Source organism: Canis lupus, chromosome 13, assembly GCF_011100685.1.
Source record: "Canis lupus familiaris isolate Mischka breed German Shepherd chromosome 13, alternate assembly UU_Cfam_GSD_1.0, whole genome shotgun sequence".
Taxonomy (NCBI): domain Eukaryota; kingdom Metazoa; phylum Chordata; class Mammalia; order Carnivora; family Canidae; genus Canis; species Canis lupus.
In genome coordinates this window covers 4,463,431-4,485,627 of record NC_049234.1, presented here as the reverse complement: position 1 = coordinate 4,485,627, position 22,197 = coordinate 4,463,431, and the positions used below count along the sequence as shown (strand labels likewise).

The 22,197-nt window shown below is 50.7% G+C and overlaps 1 long non-coding RNA gene across 1 annotated transcript; it reads left to right on the top strand.

Moving 5' to 3' along the window:
- Positions 1–3,288: 3,288 nt before the first annotated feature.
- Positions 3,289–18,795, top strand: LOC119864572. Its single transcript, XR_005368265.1, has 3 exons — positions 3,289–3,651; positions 11,970–12,304; positions 17,581–18,795. It is a non-coding gene; the product is annotated as an uncharacterized LOC119864572 (long non-coding RNA).
- Positions 18,796–22,197: the final 3,402 nt, after the last annotated feature.

Sequence of the window (22,197 nt, the reverse complement as noted above, 5' to 3'; positions counted from 1 at the left end):
CTTCGGCGAGGGGGACTCAAAGGGAGGAGAATGCACAGCATTTCGAGGACGCTTTCCCCTTGGGTTTGACGCCCAAACCTAAGTGTGGTTTCTCCAGGGCCCTGGCTGTAAGGCTGGAGATGAAAGGCGCAAAACCCGAGGATTTTGCGCCTTTCGGATTCCCGCCCCCTCCCTGCCGCGTGACGCGGCTGCTTCACCAAGGTATTGAATGTCTGTCAGCCTCGGTTTTCTCAGCTGTCAAATGGGAACCACGCTGCTTGGTGGTGACAGGGTCGGGCGCTGAGGTGGAATCTCCAACTTTCACAGACTTTTATGCGTCCTTTAGGCAACGTTGTCATTTGTCAGGAAATTCTTCCTGTAGTTCTAAGTCCTCCCCCGGCTCAAGGCCATATTTCTGCTGCCCCATCCCAGGGAAGGTTGGCTGGTTCCCCCCATGTTAATCCACATCATTTCCCTTGCAGCAGGGAGGCCGCTGCCAAGTTCCTCAGCCTGACCTTCCTAACACAGGGCCTCAGATATGGCTCCAAGGTCCTCCCCAAAGCTGTGGATTAGGGAGGTGGGGTGGACAGACACCGAGGGAGTGCTGAGGCCCAGATTTGGAGATTTTCCCTAAATTTGTGACATGAGTTACTAGCAAAACGGGAGGAAGAAAATGTTTACTGAAAACTGTCCCCATGCTGAAGTGATGTATCTCCAGACCCTCAAAGGGGCAGGAATCCTCACCTCCATTTTGGCACTAAGAAAGAGAGCACCTATAGGCCAGGTCCCCAGGGTGTCCTTGGCTGGGCCCTCCTCCAGTTCTGAGGGCCAGTGCTGCAGGAGATGCGGCTGCCTCCACCTAGGCCCCCACCAGCATGTGGAGTGGATGGGAAATGCCTGCAGTTCTCACTGCCTCTGGTCCTCCTGACGGTGGGGCTCATGGTAGCTCTCACTGGCAGTTGGCTCTCGGGAAGCGAACAGAAGCCTCGCCCTCCCTTCCTGTTGGAAACTTTGGCCTTGGCTACAGAGTGGATGCCTGGGAAACACATTTCAGCTGCAGCCTCAGGGAGTCCAACTGCTCCTGGAGATCTGCCAAGACCGTTCTCAGGGTTTGTTGGAGTTGGGAAGTCTGAAGGCCAGGAGGCCCCACTCTGAGTGTGGGCCTGACCTGGATACCCTCCATGGTGACATCTGCACCAGTGCCTCTCGTCCCTGGCTGCCCAGTGAAAGAATGCTGATGCCTAGGCTCCAGACCAGTGAAGTCAGATTTCAGGGAGGGGGCCTGTGCATCAAAATTTTTGTTTCCTAAAGCACCCCCAGGTAATTCTAATGTGCTCTTGGGGTTGAGAAATACTGAGGGAGATCAATGCAAATAGATAGTGATCAAAGGACAGAAGAGGAAAGTATTTGAAATCTGAACAGAAAAGGATTTGCATTAGACACCAAATAATAAAAGCCATCCAAGGCAGGGAGGCTCCAGGAGCTGTGACTGAGCAGGACTATGGAATTCTTGGAAGGAATCCATCTGTCTGGGAACTGGCATGACTCGGTGCCCTGGGGCAGAGGGCGGAACCCTGTGGCTCCAGGTCCCTCTGAGCCACTGTGCCTGCTTCTGAGATCCACATCTGTCTGCTAGGCCAAGCTGCTGATGCTCTTGTAAGCCTCCGTTCTTCCAGTCCAACTAGATTGCTTGCCATTCCCAGAACTCACCCTGCTCTTTCCCGTCCTCTAGGTCTTGGTTTCAGGCATTTGTTTCTGTCTGGAATGTCCTGTTCAAATCATCCCTTTTCAAGGTCCCTACCCTAATGCCAGCTCCACCAGGAAGCCAGGAGACGTGCGGGGGTTCGAATCCCGAGGGGGGATTCACCAGGGCTTCACCAGGGCTTCCCTATGTGCTTGTTGTCCTGTCCCCCCCCCCCCCCCCCCCAGTTCTGCTCAGGGTTTGCCCACGGTTGCTTCCCTGGCCAGGTTTTCCATGCAGGGTCAGGACCAATGGACTCTTCTGTGCCTCTTCCTCCTCCACCTGTCATTGGGGTGGGGAGCACCTTGCACAGAAGGGTCTCCCATAATTCTTGAATGCTGCAGAATTTGTCTGGGTTCCAGGACAGGGTGGATGACAGTCACCCAGAGAAATCGTCTCTGCTCATGCACCTTCCTGAAGTTCTCTGGTCCCTCTGTTCCATTTTCTGAGAGCCACAGGGCGTTGTGGTTGGCCGGCAGTGACAGGAAAGCGCCGGGGCCAGGCTGTGACCCAGCACGTGGTGGCTGCAGCACCCCCACCGGGGGCGGGGTACTGAGAGTGAGGCCAGGAATGCCGGCGCTCAGGTCTGCTGCTGCCTCGCTTCCCAGACAGACCCGAAGTCTTACGGGAGGGGAAGAACCCCGCGACCTCGGGCGCCACCGAGGCCACTGCTGGGAGACCCGCCGCGGTCTCGGAACCGCCTCCTCCCGATAGCTGGGCGTGTGGGCGTGTGCGCGTGTGCGACACGGGGCGGGGGAACCTCCGGGCCCTCACCCGCCCCCCTGCGGGGGTGCTTGGGGCAATGCCAGACTGCGGCGGGGGCGATGCCAGACTGGGGGGGGTGGGCCCCTGGCGCGGGGGCGGGGGGCGGGACTTGTTCGCCTGCCGCCGTCCCCGCGCTTCCGGGGACTCCTGCGGCTGCCAGCCCGCCCCGGCGCCCCTCTGCCGCCGCCTTCTCGGGGTTTTCCGGCTCCGCGAGCCTCAGACGACCTCGGCCGCCGCCCGCCGCCTCTCCCCTCCCCCGCCCCGCCCCGCCCCCCGCCGCCCGGGCCGCGCGGCAGGGCTTTCTGATGAGTCAGCGGGAGCCTCCGGCCGCCCCGGGCATCTGCTCCGGTGACGCGGCCTGAGTCACGGGCGCCCGGGCCCGCAGCGCCCCCTCCCGCCCCCCCCGCCCCTCCCCTGGCCCCGCTCCGAGCTGACAGCAGACCCCGGCCGCCCGGCCACCCTCTGAGTCAAGCGTCTCCGGAGCGGAGCCCGCTGCCAGGGGCGGAGACGGCGCTGCCCCCGGGGGAGGCGGTGGGGGGCCGGCCCGGGGCCCGCAGCCGCGGGAGGGCGGAGGAGGGTGGGGACGGGCGCAGCTTTTTACAAGAAGTCACGGGGGGCGGGGAGGGGCGAAAGAGGGTGAAAACCGCCCTGCGGGGCCGCGGGGCCGCGGGGCAGCGGGCGGCCGGGCCGGGGAGGGCGGGGAGGGCGGGAGGGCGGCCGGGCCCGCCGCGGGGCGCCTGGGCGGGGGGGGGGGGGGGGGTGCTGCCGGCGGAGGCTGCAGGCCACTGTCGCGGGGAGGAAGAGAGCCCCGCGTGGACACACCCTCGGCCCCAGGGCACCCGGGCACGAGTCTGTCTGGAGTAGGTGTTCCACTTCCTTTCGACGGGGCAGCTCCGGCCGAGCCGAGCCGAGCCGAAGCGACGCCCTGACCTAACCGAACTTCCTCCCCTGACCCTGGGGGGTGGGGTGGAGGCTGGAGACACCCCCCCCATCTCCCGCCCTTCAAAGAGAACGTGGGTCCCAGGGTTTCCAGAACCTCAGTAAATTGAGGGTGGGTGGGTGTTTAGTAAAGGGGGTGGTGGTAGGAAGATGGAAGGAAGCTGTATAAAAAAAGGAAAGAAGAATTTTGAGAATGTGTGAAGAACATAAATGGACTCCTTGGAAAGGTGAGTTTCTTACCACCCGAGAATTTAGGCCGAAGGCCCCTGAAGACAGAAAATGGGTAAGTCGTAGGCAGTAATGAGACATGTGAAGGAGTCAGGGCTTCCTCCTCCACGTAACTAGGCTGGAGGGGCTCTAGGTGCTGTGGTCTGCCACCGAGTTCGTGTTCAGTAACCACTTTGAGAGCCTGCATCCTGTGGTTCTAGGATGCTCAAGGAGGGCAAAAGCACCCGCCTGCAGTGGCCTAAGAGGCACTCGGAAGCTGCTGCTTTAATCCTGATGGTGTGTGTGTGTGTGTGTGTGTCCCATCAGCATCCCCCATCAGACAGGAAGGAAGGCAGAGAAGCCAGGAGGACAGAAAGGCAGTCGACCTCCACAGGCACCTGGGTTTCTTCCACTCCCACTCCATCCCGCCTCACCCCACCACCCTGTGTGCTGGTCCTTCAGGGAGGTTGGTGGGCTGCATGAGTGGGAGTCATCCTGGAACCTAAGGCCAGGTGCGGAGGGGAGCTGTGGCCGCCAGGATGAGCAAGACACAACTGTCCTTGGTGGGCCTCCAGCTGGATTTCATTCTCAGTCTCTTTCCGGGATTTAACTTGCTGTTCTTTCCAAAGCCACGGCTCAACAAGTGATGCCAACCCAGGGAGGGGGGTGTCCATGTCTCATCTTGCAGGCAGAAGTAGCACAACAGCTGGGTGAACAAAACCCGCCCGGATCTGTCCAGAACTGTTTGTCAGTACAGCCTTGACAGGGACCATGTGAGCTGCTTCTTGCCCCATGTGACCCTCATTCAGACCCATGGAGAGCAGGAGCTCCTGGTCCCCTTCTCCTTGGGCAGCCTTTTCCCAAGTGTGCGGGTGGGCGGCTCATTTCTGCCAATCCAATCCAACTCAAAATAGCGCTGAACCAGACTTCTCAGAAGCTCTGTGCTACAGGCCTCTGTAGAAAAGAGTTAAAAATGACAGCTCTTGGGAGATCAAGGGGTATAATTTGCTGAGATGGGTCAAGATGCAGAGCCCTGTGACATCAGAGGGCAGATATAGTGGCTGGGGGTTGGTATGGAAAGTGTTAGTGGTGGAAGGTCCTGGGCCTTGTGTGGTTGCCCTTTGGAGAAGTTGGTGGGCTGGGCCAGTGGAGATTATCTTGGAAACTAAGGCCAGGTGCAGGAGGGGGGCTGTGGCCGGATATTTAAGCCACAAACCGTTGCCACCCCCAACTTCCACATTTCTTTTTTCAAGCTGAGAACTCCCTTGGTAGGGGTTGCCTCCTCCACAGTTTTACATTCTGATTTCTCATGTTTCTAGCCCATCTGAGTTGCCCCCTTCTCTATGAAGCTTCTTTCTCCTGCCCCACCATTTGAGTGCACTTGGCCCATGCATCCATGTCGTAACTCTTACTTTTCTTTGTTGGGTCTGAGAGGTTTTGCTGAATTCCACTTCCCTCTTCACCCAGAGGCCCACTGGGAAGCCCAGAGTTTCATCTTTGCGGCTCCCCCCTTGGTGGAACTCCTGAGGAAATGAATTAGCTGTCAACTCTGCCCTCCTCTGCCCCATGCTTGGCTTCCTTTGTGTCTGACAGGGCTTCCTGCTTGTTGTGTTGGCTTCCATGAGAGCCTCATCTTGGGTTTTGACCCAGCCTGCTCTTTGCTTGATGGTTTAGCCCAGCTCTGGCCCCCTGGTTCATCATCCTCATTGATTCCTAGCAGCCATTCAGCAGGAAATCTTTGCTCCTTCCCTTAGCAGTTAGAACTGAAGCAGAGGGTCAATGGAATATAAGTGCAACTCCCTAAAGCTAGCCTGTTGTGTGTACATCAAGACTACAGATGGACTTCATTAAAGCTAACATGTCATGTGTAAATACATTCATACAAAAAAAAAATTAGAGGCAATCTCTGTTTCCCTTGAGGGGCCTCATCTCTTCACAAAACTTTTCAAAGACCATTAAGTTTTAAGATTACTCATAGTCATTTAGAAGGCCTACTTTTTCTTTTCTTCTTCTTCTTTTTTGGACTTTTTGGACGAAAGATATATTAAAAGTGAGATATAAGATCAAGAGACAAATTAGCAGAGATTAGACTTTTCGAGGTCATGTAACAAAATTCCATATTACTGCAAATATCAGAAAATTTGGACATGAAACTGAGCTAAATTAGGAATATCTGCCTGCAAAAGCTTGGCATAACTCCTCAAAACATCTGGCATCCTCTGGCAGCATTTATCATTCCACTGAGAAGTGATCCTTCTCTAAGCCATCCTTGGCCACATAATAAGAGCAGAGAGCCCAGGACACTGTTAGCCCATCACTCTACCTTTGGCTCTGCCATGTCTGAGCTCTGCTACCTTGGGCCACCTGCTGATCTTGGTTTTATTTACCTATAAAACAGAGGTCATTACATCTACCTCTCAGGGCCCTTGTGAAGACCAAAAGAAGTAGGAGACAGTAAATGGTACTCAGTAAACAGTAGCTTGAAGTATTATAGACTTTCTACCTGTAGAAGTAAAAACTTCCTAATGTAATGTTCCTCCATTTGGGATTCTTTAGATCTAGGTTCTGTCCAGGGTCACGAAGGTCAAATTGAGAGAGAAATGAGCTCTTTTTCAGAAGCCACTGCAGAAAAGACCAACATTTCTGGGAGAAGTAAAGAATGTAATAGCAGTACAATCAACCAACCGATCATGGGCTAAGGGCCTGAGAGAAACCTGATCATGAATCAGTCGGAGGCTCATCAGTGACAAAGATGACCTTTGCCCAGACGCTAGGCATGTCTGAGCCACTGAATAGGTTTTAATCCAGAATGTGTTGAAAGAGCCTAGTAAATACTTATCCCACTGAATCAAATCCAAGAGTTTGAAGAAAAATAATTAAAAAAATTTTGAGCCCCTCTACTATGTGAGATGTGGCTGAGGGAAATTGGTAAACCAGACCTTCCTAATAAATGCTCCAATGGATAATGGGCCCCAGAGTCCCATGCCGGGCCCTAGACTCTTGCTTCTGTGCACAGAAGTGGGAAATGCTCTCAGGAAGGACAGATTGGCTGGCTGCACTAGACACCCTTTGGAAAGGGAGTAAAAACCAGCTTTGCGCCTCCATTTCTGGCCCAGCTGACACCAATCCAGGGAATACACATATATTTGTTCCCTGGGAATGCATAACCAAGCACCACAGAAATTTATTTGCTCAGAGTTCTGGAGGTTAGAGATCTGAAACCAAGGTCAGCACGGTCATACTCCCTCTGAGACTCTGGGTAGAGTCTTCCTTGTCACCTCCTAGCTTTAGGTGGCATTCCTTGGCATGCAGCTACATCACTCCAATCTCTGCCTCCATGAGCACATGACATTCTCTCTGGATATCTGTGCCTTCGCGTGGCAGTCTCTCTCTCTCTTTTTTTTTTAAGATTTATTATTTATTTGAGAGAGAGAGAGAGACAGAGAACAAGAGCACAAGCAGGGAAGAGGGAGAAGTAGGCTCCCTACCAAGCTGGGATTCCTCCTGTGGGGCTCGATCCCAGGACCCTGGGATCATGACCTAAACTGAAGGCAGATGCCTAACCGACTGAGCCACCCAGGTGCCCCTGACATTCTCTTCTTATTAAGGACACCTTTCATATTGGACTAAGGCCCACCTAATTACCTCTTTTTAACTTGATTACACCTGCAAAAACTGTTTCCAAATCAGGTCACAGGTACTGGAGGTTAGGACTTCACAACATCTTTTTTAGGAAAAACAACCCTACCCATAACATATGGTAAGAGTAATGTGTTTGATATCAGGCTGTAGCACAGGCTAAGGGGGTTGTCAACACAGGGGCATTCCACTGTATGCCCGCGAGGGGGCAAATTGGAACAGCAAGTTGGCTTTATTAGAAGCCTCAAAAACATTCATATCCTTTAATCCAGTGATCCACTTCTAGGAATCTAGGTATCAAAGTCAGCAAAAATGTTGATAAATCTTTATGCATAGAGAGATTCAACTCAATATTGTTTATAATAATTAATTATTGAGAACAACTTTAACATCTAACATTTAGGGATGGTTATTAAAATAAGTCACATCCACATGAGGGAGATATTATGTAACCTTCAAAATGACATATTCAGAAAAGACATAGTAACATGGGGGATGTGAAATAACATGATATGTTCAGTATGTTGTCAGCTTTATAAAAAATATACAGAGAAGAAAAACACAAGATAATGTTAGTAGTCCCACCCCTTATGGAAAGATTATGAGTGACTGTTATTGTTTTATTATGGCATTATATAAGTTCTCTGCAATAGCTTTATTTATTTAAGATTTTATTTAAGAGCAAGAGAGAGAGAGAGAGCACGAGCACCAGCAGGAGGGAAGAGCAGGCTCCCCGCCAAGTAAGGAGCCAGACATGGAGCTTGATCCCAGGACCCCAGGATCATGACCTGAGCCACCCAGACACCCCTCTGCAATAGCTTTATAGCCAAGGAAAAAAAAAATGTTATTAAAAAAATAGGAAAAAAAATAAATAGATACATAAATAGTTTCCTGGAATATACATTCCAGGAAAGTTCTGGCTGGGAGAAGCTGCTGGGTGTCTGGCTGATGTCCATGCTTATAAGCCACAGCCATAACCCCTCTGGAGTTTCTCAACATGCAGTTGGGTGGCTACTTGCATCAAAAGTACCCATGATGCTTATTTAAAAATGCAGGATTCTAGGCCCCACCCCAGATCTACTAAATCAGGATCTCTGGGTGCAGAGCCCAGGAATTGGCATTCTCACAGGCTCTGCACATTTGAGCTGAATGTGACCACTGACCCCTGCCTTAGAGGCTGTGGACAACCTGCTCATCGGTAATCCAGTGTGGTTTGTAACACCCGTCGGTTATGCCCTCTCAGCCTACGCCGTGCTTTGAAGAATCAAGCGAAATAAGCAGAGGAGTTATTCATTTTATTTTTTTATAGCGTCCACTCTTGGTTGTCCCTAAGTCGGGAAGCTGTAAAACACCATATTCAAAAGAATAGAAAATTCACATTTTGGAATCCGGTAGCAGCAGATTGTGTTCCTTATAATTAAAATGAATTAACATTCCCAGACTCTGCCCTAATTTGGAATTAGGAAAGGTATAGTTGCAGGAGGACAGCGACCCACAATGAAAGGTTTGCCCCATTAAAAAGTGGTTCGTCTGTGTGCAGTTAGTTGAGAATCGTAATTATAGACCTGCTTACTTTCAACTCACAATCTTGAGGCTCCCTTTATTGCTGGTTTACTGGAGCGATATTGGAGGACAGTAGAAAATTTTCCCCTTTAAGGTGTGTCTTGGCTTGGGGGCAAGGATTGGCCAAGAGGGCCCATCAGCCCTGCAGCGCTGTGACTTGTCAAGACCAAGGGGAGTTGTAGCATGCTCGGCTGGGCCCCACAGCTGTGCAATTAGCCTTCTCATCAGTAGGTGAAATTCAACACCTCCGAGAGGCAGTAATTCCAGGTATTAATCCACACTCGTTGCTTCTGGAGTTGGTCACACAGCCTCTTAGGAGAAAAAAATGAGCCATCTCAAGAATGAAATATCTGGCTACAGGTGGGAGCCATCAGAAAACAGAACAACAGCAACTGTGAAACTCTACATCGAACCTCCTGGAAGAGTCCTAGTCCCTTTCTGCGCCTTCACCCGCATGCTATCAGGTGCCATCCTCATGCTGCCCTCCACCCAGCGCCCCTGTTGGTGGGGGACGAGGGCAAAAGGAGGTAGACTGCAGAGGGGCAACGTGCTGGGCCCCCAAATGACACCTTCCATCTGCACCTGATCCTCATCACCGGCACTTGGGATCTCCCCGCAGCAGAGCTTGACACCTGGATGGGTAGGTCTGGTGCCAGCTCACCTGCCAGCAGCCCTGAACTGTCAGCAGCTTCTGAGAGCAGGTCCCAGCCCCAAGGAGCAGTGCAGGGTGGAGGGCAGACCTCTCCTCCCTGTGTGCCCTTCTTTCCTGCAGCGCCAGAGGAGGCCGAGGCAGGCAGCCCAAAGGGTTAGGACCCATCAGAGAGAAAAAGATGCAAAAGGAAGCCCTGGATCTTTCACACAACATGTAATTAACTCTCTGCAGAAGATGCCATGGATTCATAATGGGAGCCGACAGCGGGGGAGGAAGGCTCTGACAAGCATGAGATTTTTCATGTTTTTTTTTTTTTAATTTTTTAAAGGAACATGAACAGTTGTAATTGTAATCGTGGACCTTCAGGGATGGTGTCTCCCTAGCAGCAAACCAGAGGATGCTGTATCTCACCCCTATCCAGGCAGGATGAATGGGAAGGGCTTTTCTGCCTCAGAGCTTTCTCTCCACCCCAACAGCTGGCTATTTCTTATCCCTGGTTTCACAGGGTGGGCCTGTCAGCAGCCCCTGCTCTGTCAGCCAGTGCCAGCCCGAGGACAGCCATCCTTGGAGTCACCCTGGCCTCTAGCAGGGGGCTCCCAGGGTCACACTTCTGGCAAAGTCGGGGCCTCCTCCCCGGTGTTCTGTCCTTGGGAAGGTGGCTGCCCTTTGCAAAGGGAGGCCCAGCTGGGGAGGAAAGGTGGGGAGCTCTGGGGTGGGATGGCTGCAGGTGGGCAGTGCCTGGAAGTCGGCCTGAACAAACTGGGGCCAATCCTCTCCCAGGCACAAAGGGCTCTCTGTGAGGGACACGCCCAGCCTCTACGCAATCAGGGAGGCTCACGTTTCTTACCACAGGGAGGCCCATTCCCAGACAGGCCTGGGTGTGGCCTGTAGGCTGAACCCTGCTGGGCAGGGCCCTGTGGACTCCTGGTGACCCATCTGAGTGACTTTAGTCCTCATTATGATCTGGTCTGCAAATGCAGATGCAGAGAGGCCTGGACAGGCAGCTTAACATCACAGAGCATGAGCAGTTGCCTCTTCCCCCTCTAGGAAAGGGTCTTCCTAAGTCTACCTATGCCCCCCCCCCCACTCTCTCATACACATACCCTCCTATGCATGCACTCATGCTCTCAGTCCAAATGAGAGAGAGTATGACTCTCTAGTCATACTTAGACTAATCAATTACTCTGTGCAGAACTTTGCCCTTACCCACAAGCCATTGTCACAGAGGAATTAGACTAGGTCCAAAGAAATCAGACTAGGAAGTGTGCAACAAGAACCACTGTACTGGCCTCAGGCATAATTGTAATTTTTCCTCAGAACTCGGAGTCCCCCCCTGCCACTAAGTACCTTCCCCTTGTGACCCTGCTATACATAAAACAAAAGGAGAGAAAAGAAAGAAAGAAGGAAGGAAAGAGGAAAGGAGAGAGGGAAGGAAACTTTGGGAAAAGCAAAATAGTGTGGAAGGCATACCAAAAGGGTCCATGCTGATCTATGTTTTTGCTGAGCTTGAGGTTTACCTGGGAGGTTGTGCCATGCCATGGGAAGGGATGGGCTTGTGGTTTTTAAAATGAAAAGAGTTCAAATAGGATTTCTAAGGTCTCTTCAGTAATCAGTCTAGGCCTGAAGGACACAAGGCCATGCGGCCACCCACCAGAACCTGCTCCCCACACAGGGCCTGAGACCCCGTTGTATTGGAGGTGGTGGTGTGGGTGTCCTGCGGGTATCTGGCAGGTGTGTTCCTTCCCCGACCACAGCTGAGCTGGATGGTGATGGATAAGAGTGCCACCTATGAAAGTAAGACCTCTCTGTGCTGTATGCCCTGTGCTATGAACTATGAAGAAGACACTCATTTATTGAACACAGATTTCTTTGGCACCATTTATATGCTAGTAAATAAAACAGATGAAATTGCCTGTTCTTGGGAGGTTCCATTTGACACAAAAGCATTGGAACTTCCCCTCTGGATTCATTCTCTAGGGCTGCTACCACAAAGTACCACAAACTGGGTGGCTTAAACAGAAATGTATTTCCCCACAGTTCTGAAAGCTAGAAATCTGAGATCCAGGTCTCAGCAGGGTGGTTCCTTCTGCGGGCTTTGAGGGACAGTCTGTCCCGTGCCTCTCCCCAGCTTCTGGCGGTCCACTGGCAGTCTTCGGCCTTCCTTGGCTTGTAGAAGCAACACCCCGTCTCTGCCTTCATCTTCACACGGCCTTCTCCCTGTGTGCATGCTTCTGGGTCCAAATTTCTCCCTGATATAAAGGCATTGTCGTGTTGGATTAGGGCCCACCCCAATGATCTCATTAACTTGATTATCTCTGAAAAGACTCCATCTTCAAAAAAGGTCACATTCTGAGGTACAGAAGGTCTTTGGGGAGGGGAGTAGTGGACACAATTTGGTTTATAACACCCACTGTAGAAAAGCATAGGAAAGCATGGAGGAGAATCATCTGCCCTGAGGTGACTGAAGTCTCCTGCTTCCTCAAGGTCTCATGTGAATGCATCTGACTGATGGGGCCCAGGTCCTGTTCCTGATCAAGTTTCTGGCTCCTACCTTGGGGAGGCACAGACTTCTAGCTGTGGGATTTTCCCTGAACACAGGCAGTGCTGTATGCCCTGTCATTCAAAGGATTCATGGTGGCCACAAAGCACAACAAATCTACCATGCAGGTTTTCTCCAAGCGGACCCAAGAACAGAGAATGAAGACCACAGTTTCCCTTTCTTATGCCTTCCCTGGAGTGCCTAGTCTTGTGTGCTGCCCGCCGTAGGGCCAAAGCATTGAGGACTACAGAGGACACCTGGCAAATCTGGATAATGGCCAGTAAGTAATATTTAGTAAACATTCACTACGTGCCAGGCATTTTTCTAAGCTCGTTATATGATTGCCTCATTTAAGCCTTATGACAGCTTTATGAGATAGGGATGATGATTTTCCCCCTTTCACAGGCAAGGAAACTGAGGCACAGAGAGATTAAATAACCTAACCTAGAAGGTGGGAAAGCCAGGATTTGAACCCAGCAACTAGTCTGAGACTGAGAGCGTAACCCTCTGGACTTCCTGACAGGTGGAAGATGATAAGAGGAAGGAGCAATGCCTCTCCAGCCAGCACTCTGGGAAGGCAGGTGTGTGCCATTAGCTCAACAAAGCTACCCCTGCGTGGCATGTATATTGTCTCACACGCTCTGAATCAGGGTGGGTGTGATATTGGCATGAGGCACACTGACAAAGCCCTCAAGAATCCTGGGAGGGAGGCGTGGGAAAAGGCAGGAGGAGGAGGAAGAGGAGGAGGAGGAGAAAACCTGCAGGCCCAACCCAGGAGGCTCTGCTTGGTGTGGCTGAGGAAGGTCTGTGTTATAGGACTTAATCCTGAGCTTCTGGGCTCAGCTGGGCTGGGTAGCTGGAAGCCTGGTTCCCCTGCCAGGGCAGGGAGGGCACTCTCTGGAGAGTGCCAGCATATTTCCAAGAATTCTTCCCCGGTGACCTAGAGCTGGACCTCGGAGGGGCCAGGTGGCTGACCTGGCAGCCATCCGAGCTGAGGTGCAATTGAACACCTCGGATGTGGGAGATGTGGCTCAGGTACCTGCCACGTGCCCAGAGGCAGAGACCGGGGACATCTAGGCCTGTCCTGGAGGAGCCCTTGCCTCTCCCTACTCCTGTGATCCCGGACATTGGAACATTGCTATTTCTGTTACCTTTTTGCAGAAGGAGGCAAAAATAGAAGGGGTGCATTCTTATATCCCCAAGCCTGCCCAACTGGAGACTCCTTTGTGGCCCTGGCCAATTGGATTGGGCCTCGGGTCTCACATACTCCAAGCCCAGAGCACAGTATAAAGAGTATGCATACAGCAGGAGTGTTTGCCATTCAGCAGTGAGCACCCCTGCGAGGAAGCTGAGACCCTCCTGGTAGCTTCTCTTTCCAAAGGGAAATAGGATACATGAGGGGCTGAACTTTTCTTAACAAGAACTGAAGAGGAGTGCCTGGGTGGCACAGTGGGTTAAGTGGCTGACTCTTGGTCTCGCTCAGGTTGTGGTTTCAGGGTTGTGAGCCCCACATCAGGCTCAGTGCTCAATGTGGAGTCTGTTGGGATTTCTCACTCTCTCTCCCTCTATTCCTTCTCTCCCCACCCCCTCATACTCTCTCTCTCTGTCTCAAATAAATAAATAAATCTTTAAAAAGAGGCACGTGGGCGGCTCAGTGGTTGAACATCTGCCTTTGGCTCAGGTCGTGATCCCAGGGTCCTGGGATCGAGTCCCACATCGGGCTCCCTGCAGGGAGCCCACTTCTGCCTCTGTCTGTGTCTTTGCCTCTCTGTGTTTCTCTTGAATACATAAATAAAATCTTTAAAAAAAAATCTCTAAAGATAAAAAAAAAAAAAAATCTCTAAAGAAAAAAAAACAGAAGAAAGGTAGAAGAGTATTTTCCTTTAGAGGCATTGATATTAAGGTTAAGAATCAGGTGGTTTCCTATACACAAGCAGGGCATTTCTAAAACACATGTGGGTAACAAAAATAAAAGCAAAGGAAAAAAAATTATCCACTGGAGGCTTTTATTCTAACAGGTGACTACAAAATATGCAGTTAATAAAAAGTTCAGTTTAAGAAGTGCTTGAAAACCAGATTAATATTTGTAATAACATGAAAAACACTAATGCCTCTCACATACCCTACTCTCCAGTTGTCTCCCCACAGGAAGAGGCAGAGAAGGACATTCTTAGAACTTAAAGAATGAGGTGGGGCCAGGGTTACAAGATAAAATACAAGATGGCCTACTAAATTTGAAAGCCAGATAAAGCAACAAATATTTTGTTGGTGGAAGGATGTTCCAAATTTTGCATGATACATGTCTACACTACAATAATTATTGGCTGTTTCTCTGAAATTCAAATTTAACTATTCATTGTGTGTTTTATTTTTATTTGCTCCATCTGGCAACCCTGGGCAGGCCTCATATCCACCCCAGTAGGGGAAGGCAGAAGGGGGAGTTCTGGAAAGGAGGCTGGGAGGCCTATGCCAGGTCACCGGGACTCTCGGGAGGCCAGGCCTCTGGCTCTTGGGCTGCCACAGCGGGGCCCTGGGAAAAAGCTCTGGGCCTCTTCTCGGAGCTCCAGAGCTCCAGCTCCGTGTCCCTGGAGGGAAGGGCCAGGGCCCAACAGCTGCAGCAGGAGGCCTTGAAATCAACCTGAAAACAATTCAGGCTTCTCTGGGCAGCTGCCAGCAGAGACGACAGGCCCAGGGTGGCAACCTGCGTAAGTGCCGTAGCCTGGCCTGTCTCTCACGGGCTTGAGGGGGTCACCCTGACTCCTAGGGGTATAGAGACAGGGCACCACGCCTCTGCTGACCTTTCCTTCAGGTCTGGCTGTGTCTGCCCTGCCTCACACTGAATTCCCCCACATTCTCTGGGGCTGAGGTCACTGAATATCCCCAGGCCTTTCCTGCAAGGTTGGAGGGCCAATCCAGGGGCATTAGCTGCGTGAGTTATTTGTGTGCTGCCCAAAGGGCCCCTGGGAAGGGGAGGTGTGGGCACCTGTGCCCAGGAGGCCTGGAGAAACCATTGGGTGAGAGTCCAGCAGACCCCCCGGCCTGAGAGCCACAGCCTCCCCCCTGCCCTCCGGGCCCCCCCTGCTAGGCTGGCTGGGATGAAGTGTAGGTCCTCTTCAGAGCCTTCCTCCCAGGGCTGTGTGGGAGATGCTCTTGTGTCCTTTCCCAGTGAACAGGGCCGGAGGGGGAGGGAGAAGGGGCAGGCCTGCCCTGGGAAGTTTCAATTTGTATGTCGACCAGAACATTCACTGTGGAGAGGGGGGGCGGGAGTGCCGAGAAAGGAAGGAAGGACAGCCTATGAGCAGAACATTTTTCTGATCATCTTGTGATCTTGTGAGGTGCTTTAAGTTCCATTTTTACCAAAGATGAAACAGGCCCAGAGAGGTAATGGAACTTTCCTTAGGTCACACAATGAATAAGTGGTAGGGTCAGAAATCCTATCCTGACCACTCTGGCTCTATAACTTGGGCCCATTCTCTTCCACGTTGCTGCCCAGGAAAATTCTGGTCTAACTCAGGGGGAAGTATCTACCAGCAGCTCTGTTACTGTCTCTGCTCTTGTCAGGCTCTGCCTTCCCTGTGACCTCCAACACTTGGCTGTGCCTGAAATTTGCACTAGGAAATAATGCTGAAAGGAAACAGCTGTGCTTCTGTGTGTCCATAGCAGGAACTCCACCTCCTGGGCTCTCAGCCCTCCTCCCACAGAGCGGAGGGGTGCTCAGGGCCAGGCTCTGTGGTTTCAGCACACAGAGAATTGTCCCCAGTTCCTGCCCCTGCATGCCTTGCCTAGTAATTCCTGAGACAGAAAACCACACTCCCTGGTGATCAAAGTCATAAATCTAGCCTGTGTGGTTGGTTGAGTTTGGTCAAGCTGTGGGATATAGGCCCCCATGGTGTCCTCCCCACCCCCGAGGGATGCCAGGTGCTGTCCTTGCCACCTCAGCCCTCCTCAGATCTCTCTGCCCACAGGGGGTTAAGCCTTCCTTGTTTTCCCTTTTGGCTTTGGGTGTTTCTCGTGTTCTCTGACACTCTGGCCACCTTGCTCGCTATTCCCCCCCACCCCCCAAACATCTCACAGCAGTGAGATGGCAGGAGATTTTCTGTTCTGAGCATGGTGGGGAGCAAGTGGGGTAGGCTTGAGGAGGGTGAGCTGAGATCCTCCCAGTCATGACCCTCACTCGTGTATTCATTTATTTGCCCCAGCTTGTGTGTGTTGGCTAGGTGGGGAGACAGGGCAGGAGTTGGAGGTTGGGCATGAAAATACCAGCCAGGGCCCACACAGTGCAGCTCTTTGCTCAAGGTCTGTTCAAAGAGGCTCACTGTCCACCAAGGAAAAGTCATGAAAATGGACTTCCCATGGACTCTTGGCACCTCCTCCACTGAGGTTCAACTCTTCTTTCAAATTTGCAGCTCCTCTAAGTTTCTAGAAACATCCAGCCTACACCGTATCTTTTCTTGGCTGCAGTGTAGATTTTGGAGCCAGACTGCCTGAGTTGTTATACTGACTCTGAAACTTATCAGATTTGGACCTGTTACTTAATCCCTCTCATCCTTTGTCTCTGATGTGGGATAAGAGCATCTACCACTGAGGCTTGTTGCAAGGATTGTTGTGTTAACAGACACAAAAGACAGACAGTCTCCTTGGCCCATGGCAGGCACCATGTGAGAGTTAGTAGCTATCATTATTGTTACTATTATGAATATTCTCTCTTTCTTTCATCTGCACCCCTAATTGGATTTTTTTTTTAAAGATCCTATTTATTTGTTCATGAGAGACACACACAGAGAGAGAGGCAGAGACACAGGCAGAGGGAGAAGCAGGCTCCCTGTGGGGAGCCTGATTCAGGACTCCATCCCAGGAGCCTGGGATCACAACCTGAGCCGAAGGCAGATGCTCAACCACTGAGCCACCCAGGCGTCCCTCCTAGTCTGATCTTTATCAGCTCGCTGTCCTCCCGAAGCCTCAAAGCCTTGGCAGGCTGGCTGAGCGTGCCCTCTTCAGAGGCTGGTGTGGGTGGTTGGAAAGCTGCAGACGCTCATAGGGCAATGAACCTATGCCGAAGGTTTGAGGTGTGGGGACCCTGCAGATGATCCTTAGGCCTCCACTCCACTGGGATGGACGAGGGGCCCTGGGCCTGCCCAGGGGGTATGTCTCCTGGTTGTGAGAGAGAACTTCTACGTTAGGTCCAGTCGGTTTAGAGGAAAACCCATCAGGCAGAAGCCTGCTGAGTGTGACCAGGTGGAGGTGGCAATCAAGCCACTCATGCAACAGGACTCTAGTGGGTTGCCTAGTGGCTTCCCAAATGGAATGTCCGGGTCCTAATCCCCCAAACCTGTGAATGTTACCTTATTTTGAAAAAAGGTATTTGTAAGGCAGCCCGGGTGGCTCAGTAGTTTAGCGTCGCCTTCAGCCTAGGACATGATCCTGGAGTCCCAGGATTGAGTCCCACATCCCATGTCAGGCTCCCTGCAGGGAGCCTGCTTCCCCCTCTACCTGTGTCTCTGCCTCTCTCTCTCTCTGTCTTTCATGAATAAATAAATAATTTTTTTTTTAAAAAAGGTATTTGCAGGTGTAATCAGGAATCCTGAGATGGAGCATCATGGATTATCCAGAGGTATATGAAGTCCAATGACAAATGTCCCTTGAGCAGAGGAGAAGAATTCACAGACACAGACGGGAAGACCATGTGGAGATGGGGACAGAGATTGGAGTGATGCAGATACAAGCCAAAAAAGCCTGGAGCCCACAGAAGCTGGAAGAGGCCAGGAAGGAAGACTTTGGAGAGAGTGCAGCTCTGCTGACTCCCTGACTTTGAATTTCTGTGAGAGGATACATTTCTGTTGTGTTAAGCCACCCAGTTTATGGTAATTTGTTACCATAGCTCTAGGAAACTAATACAAGAGCCAAATGTAAAGTGACCCGAGAAGGGAAGAGATAAGAGGCCATGGTCCGAGGTGGGAAAGACAGAGAGAAGTGAGACTCAAGAGATCAACGAAGGCCTTTCATCAAGGCGGCTGTGTATGGTGGTGCAGGTTGTACACTGCACAACAGCATGGTTATAGTTTGAATATTTATTGTTCTCTTTTTCCTGCAAAGGTCAGTGAGGTGTCTTGAGGAAGAGGTACCTTTTCTAAAACACACAAAGGCACCCTATAGCCTTGCTGGATTTTGGTGAGAAAATTTAGAAAGCACTATATGTCTGCACCATCCCATATAGTAGCCGCTGATCAGTTGTGGCTCTAGAGCACTTAGAGTGTGGCTTGTGCGACTGAGGAGCTGAATTTTAAATTTTAACTGGCTGACACTACAACATTGGACATACAGCTCCATGACAGAAAAACGGAAACTCAGCCCTGCTTGAGGCAGAATTTGGTCACCAAAAACATGGCCACTCTCCCCTGATATTGTTCAGATGCTCCTTGACAGCTGCACTCCTTGTTGAGAAGGAGTGAGGGTGTCAAACAGGGACCACGGCTGTGGTGGAGGGGGTGGCAGGCATCAAGACATGCTGGAGAGAATGAGAAATGCCCAACCCTGGATGGGTGCAAGGACCCAACAGCAGAAGGAGGGAGAGAGAAAGGGTTGCCTGAAGAGTTAACCAATTGGCTGATTCCCCATATCCTTTAGTAACCATTCATGAATCTGTCAGTCATGAAGTTAGCTCAATTCTTGAACCTATTTTTGTTTTCAACCCTTAATTTAGGATAATGAACTTTTTTTTTGGTCTTTATTTACTTAAGTAATCTCTACATCCAGTGTGGGGCTTAAGCTCAAAACCCCAAGATTGGGCAGCCCTGATGGCTTAGTGGTTTAGCACCGCCTTCAGCCCAGGGTGTGATCCTGGAGGCCTGGGATTGAGTCCCACATCAGGCTCCCTGCATGGAGCCTGCTTCTCCCTCTGCCTGTGTCTCTGCCTCTCTCTCTCTCTCTCTCTCTCTCTGTTTCTAATAAATAAATAAAATATAAAAAAACCCCAAAAACCCAAGATGAAGAGTCGTGTGCTCATCTGACTGAGCCAGGCAGGCGCCCCAGGGAACAGATGAACTTTTAAATGGGATAATTGTAGAGATGGACGGGGGCACCAGTTTAGGGGTTCCTGGGCCTCAGGGTCATTCCTTTTTTGAAAACAGGCTTTTTGAAAGCAGGTCTGTTTAAGTTCTGGATTAACTCTACAGTGGAAGGTCGGGAACCCATCCTGGCACGCCACCCCACTGTTACCCAAGTACAGCTGCACACGAGGAGGATGTGGGGTCAAAACTTGTGCTTTCACAGCCGCAGAGCAGGACATTTACCCGCCTATAGCTTCATCCCTCAGAGGGATGTGCAAGCTTCGCAGAGGTGGGAAGAGAGACCTAATACGTCACTCGATGATCATCACACTCTGCCTGCATGTTGGTAGGCAATGAAGATGGATTTACCAGACTTTTGGGGCGAAGACCCAGTTAGAGAGTGAGGACCTGGCTATGCTGGTAGCCTCGGCATCTCCTGGGAGCTTGTTAGAAAGGCAGACTCTCAGTCTCTGCCCCAGGCCTGTGGAATCAAGATTTGGTTGTAAGGATCCCCAGGTGATTGGCGGGCAGAGCAAAGCTTGAGAAACTTTGAGCTAGAACAAGAGCCATTTCCTGGCGTTGATTTAATGGATTTGTCTTAAATTAGTTCAGAGCTGAAGTGACCTTGCTGTTGTGGCATTTTGTTGGCTTCACCGCCCTGGAGAAACTTCCTCTGAAAGTTTCCAAGCTTGATTATCCCAAGTGAAATACCTTCTAAAGCAGTAAGTATTTTGAAAGCTGAGGGTCAAATGTGTTCCATCTCCCTGATCTTTGGGCAGGTGACACTTGGAGGAGGAGAGGGAGCCAGAACCCCCTTTCAGGGACAGCTCTGAAGCTCGCCTCTGCCTATGTGATCCTCTGAGACAGATCATCTCTTCTTCAGGCTTTGATTTGGGGAAGCCACACATGAGGGTGGAGCTAGTGCAACCATTCTCCATAAGGCAGAGCACAGGTCCTCCAGGTGAGGCAGGAAAATAAATAAAATTAAAAAAAAAAAAAAAAGATGTTGTGAATTTAACAAAAGGTAGAGTGCAAATTAGAATTATAGTGTCTTCCCATTTTTAAAATAAAACTATATCATTAAAAATAAATAAATAAAATAAAACTATATCTACATGCGGGGGAAAATGATATCTGAAAGGATATATTCCAAAATCTACCATTGCAATGCTTTTTAGCTAAAGGCCACCAGGAATATATGTGTAGTTGGGCTTCTCTGCTTGTTGCTATGAGGGAGAGTGCACAGCATGAGCAACACGAGGGATCTCAGTACGATGATGCTAAGGTTTTGGTTTGTGGTTGATGCTTTGGGGAGATGGTTCAAGCAAGCAAGGCTTTGCTCTGGATTGGATGTTGCTGAGAAGAGGGGTAGTTTTTTTTTTTTTTTTTTTAAGATTTTATTTATTTATTCATGAGAGACAAAGAGAGAGGAAGAGACACCGGCAGAGGGAGAAGCAGGCTCCCTATAGGGAGCCTGATGTGGGACTCAATCCCAGACCCCCGATCACCACCTGAGCCAATGGTAGACATTCAACTGCTGAGCCACCACCCAGGCATCCCATGAAGAGGAGTAGTTTTATGATTATATATCTTAATGATTCTTGTCATTGAAGGATAAGAATGAAGAAAGAAATGGAATTAGGTTATAATTGGTAAAAACAACAGTCATCCATTAGCCAGGATAGGGGGATGTTTGGTTATTTTTGTGGTTTGTACAATGCTCTTGTTTTTGTCTCATTCAGACATGATTGCAGAATGATCTTGTTTTTGTCTTGACCTTCACAATCCAGTAGCCTTGGCTGATGTTCTGTGAAGCTGGTCATGCTCAACAGGAGCAGACCAAGACTCCGCTGTGAGTGCCAGGCGAGCTCCCGGCTTGTCAGGGTCTTTGTGCTTTCTCAATGGGGGCACCTTCAGGTCTTGGAATTAAGGCTGACTTCTACTTTCTACTTCATATTCTGGGGTAAAATTTTTATTTTACAACAATCAGGTATTATATTTGTCTTAAGAAAAATAGCTATTTCCTTTCTGGGGAAAAAATAAATCACCTGTATAAGAAAATGCTTAACTGGATAAACCATAGGCCAGTGCCTTTGGTGCGAAGGGCAGACAGCCCAGCATGCTGAGTACCCTTCCGCCCCCCCCTTGGGGAATAAGAGTCCCAAACAGCTGTCCAGTTCCACATCCTGCAGAGCATTCTCTCAGGAGGCAGGCTGGGCGTGCCAGGGTAAGAGTTTAGATTGGACAGAAACTGGTGTTGCTCAAGACCTCAGTCCAGGGTCCAGACAGTGAGAAACATGGCTGGCTGTCAACAATGGGTGGAGGCCACCTGGACACCTTGCACACCTGCTTGGTGAGGCTCCCAAGGCAAGAGGCTGTGGCATGGCCTAGAACTCTGGCTGTCGCTGGGCCTACCATTAGAGTCACCTGGGCAGCTTTGACACTCCGCCCCCTCCCTCACCAAGTTCAGAAAGCTGGACTAATCAAATCAGGGTCCCGGAGGGTGGAACTTGCCCTGCTCTGACCCTTGTTCTTCGTTCTCCTTCTGTGATCTCTACCCTATTCTTTCCATTCCCATCACCTCTAGTCCAAGTCAGGCCCTCACTTTTCTCTCTTGAATCATGTCTGTCCTCCACACTCCCTGGCTGATCTTTGTAAATAAAAATTGAGGTCACTGGTTCTCAGCCCTGGCAGCATATTAGAATCACCATGGGAGATCAAAAAAGCACTTGCAGTGCCTGGGCCCCACCCTCTTCTGATTCCACTGGTCTGGGGTGGAGCCCAGGCACTGGTTTTTGTTTTTTGTTTTTTTTTTGTTTTTTTTTTTCTTTTTTTAGTTTCCCTAGGGATTCTACTGAGCAGCCAGGGCTGAGAACTGTAGCTGTCTATGCTTTTATTCCCTAACCCAGCAAGGGCCAAATAAAGAGTGAACCCTGTAAACTGAGGCACAGGAATTCTTGAGGGCTCCTTTAGGGGAGTGTGTCACAAAGGGGAGGGGACATCCTTCCCCATTTCGCCAGAAAAGACCACTTAGCTCTGTTACGTGCAGGTAACCAGGAGGTGTAGGGGAGGAATTCAGCTCCAGTGGTAGCAGCTGGTGATGACTGGGGAGGAGGGGAGAAAGGGA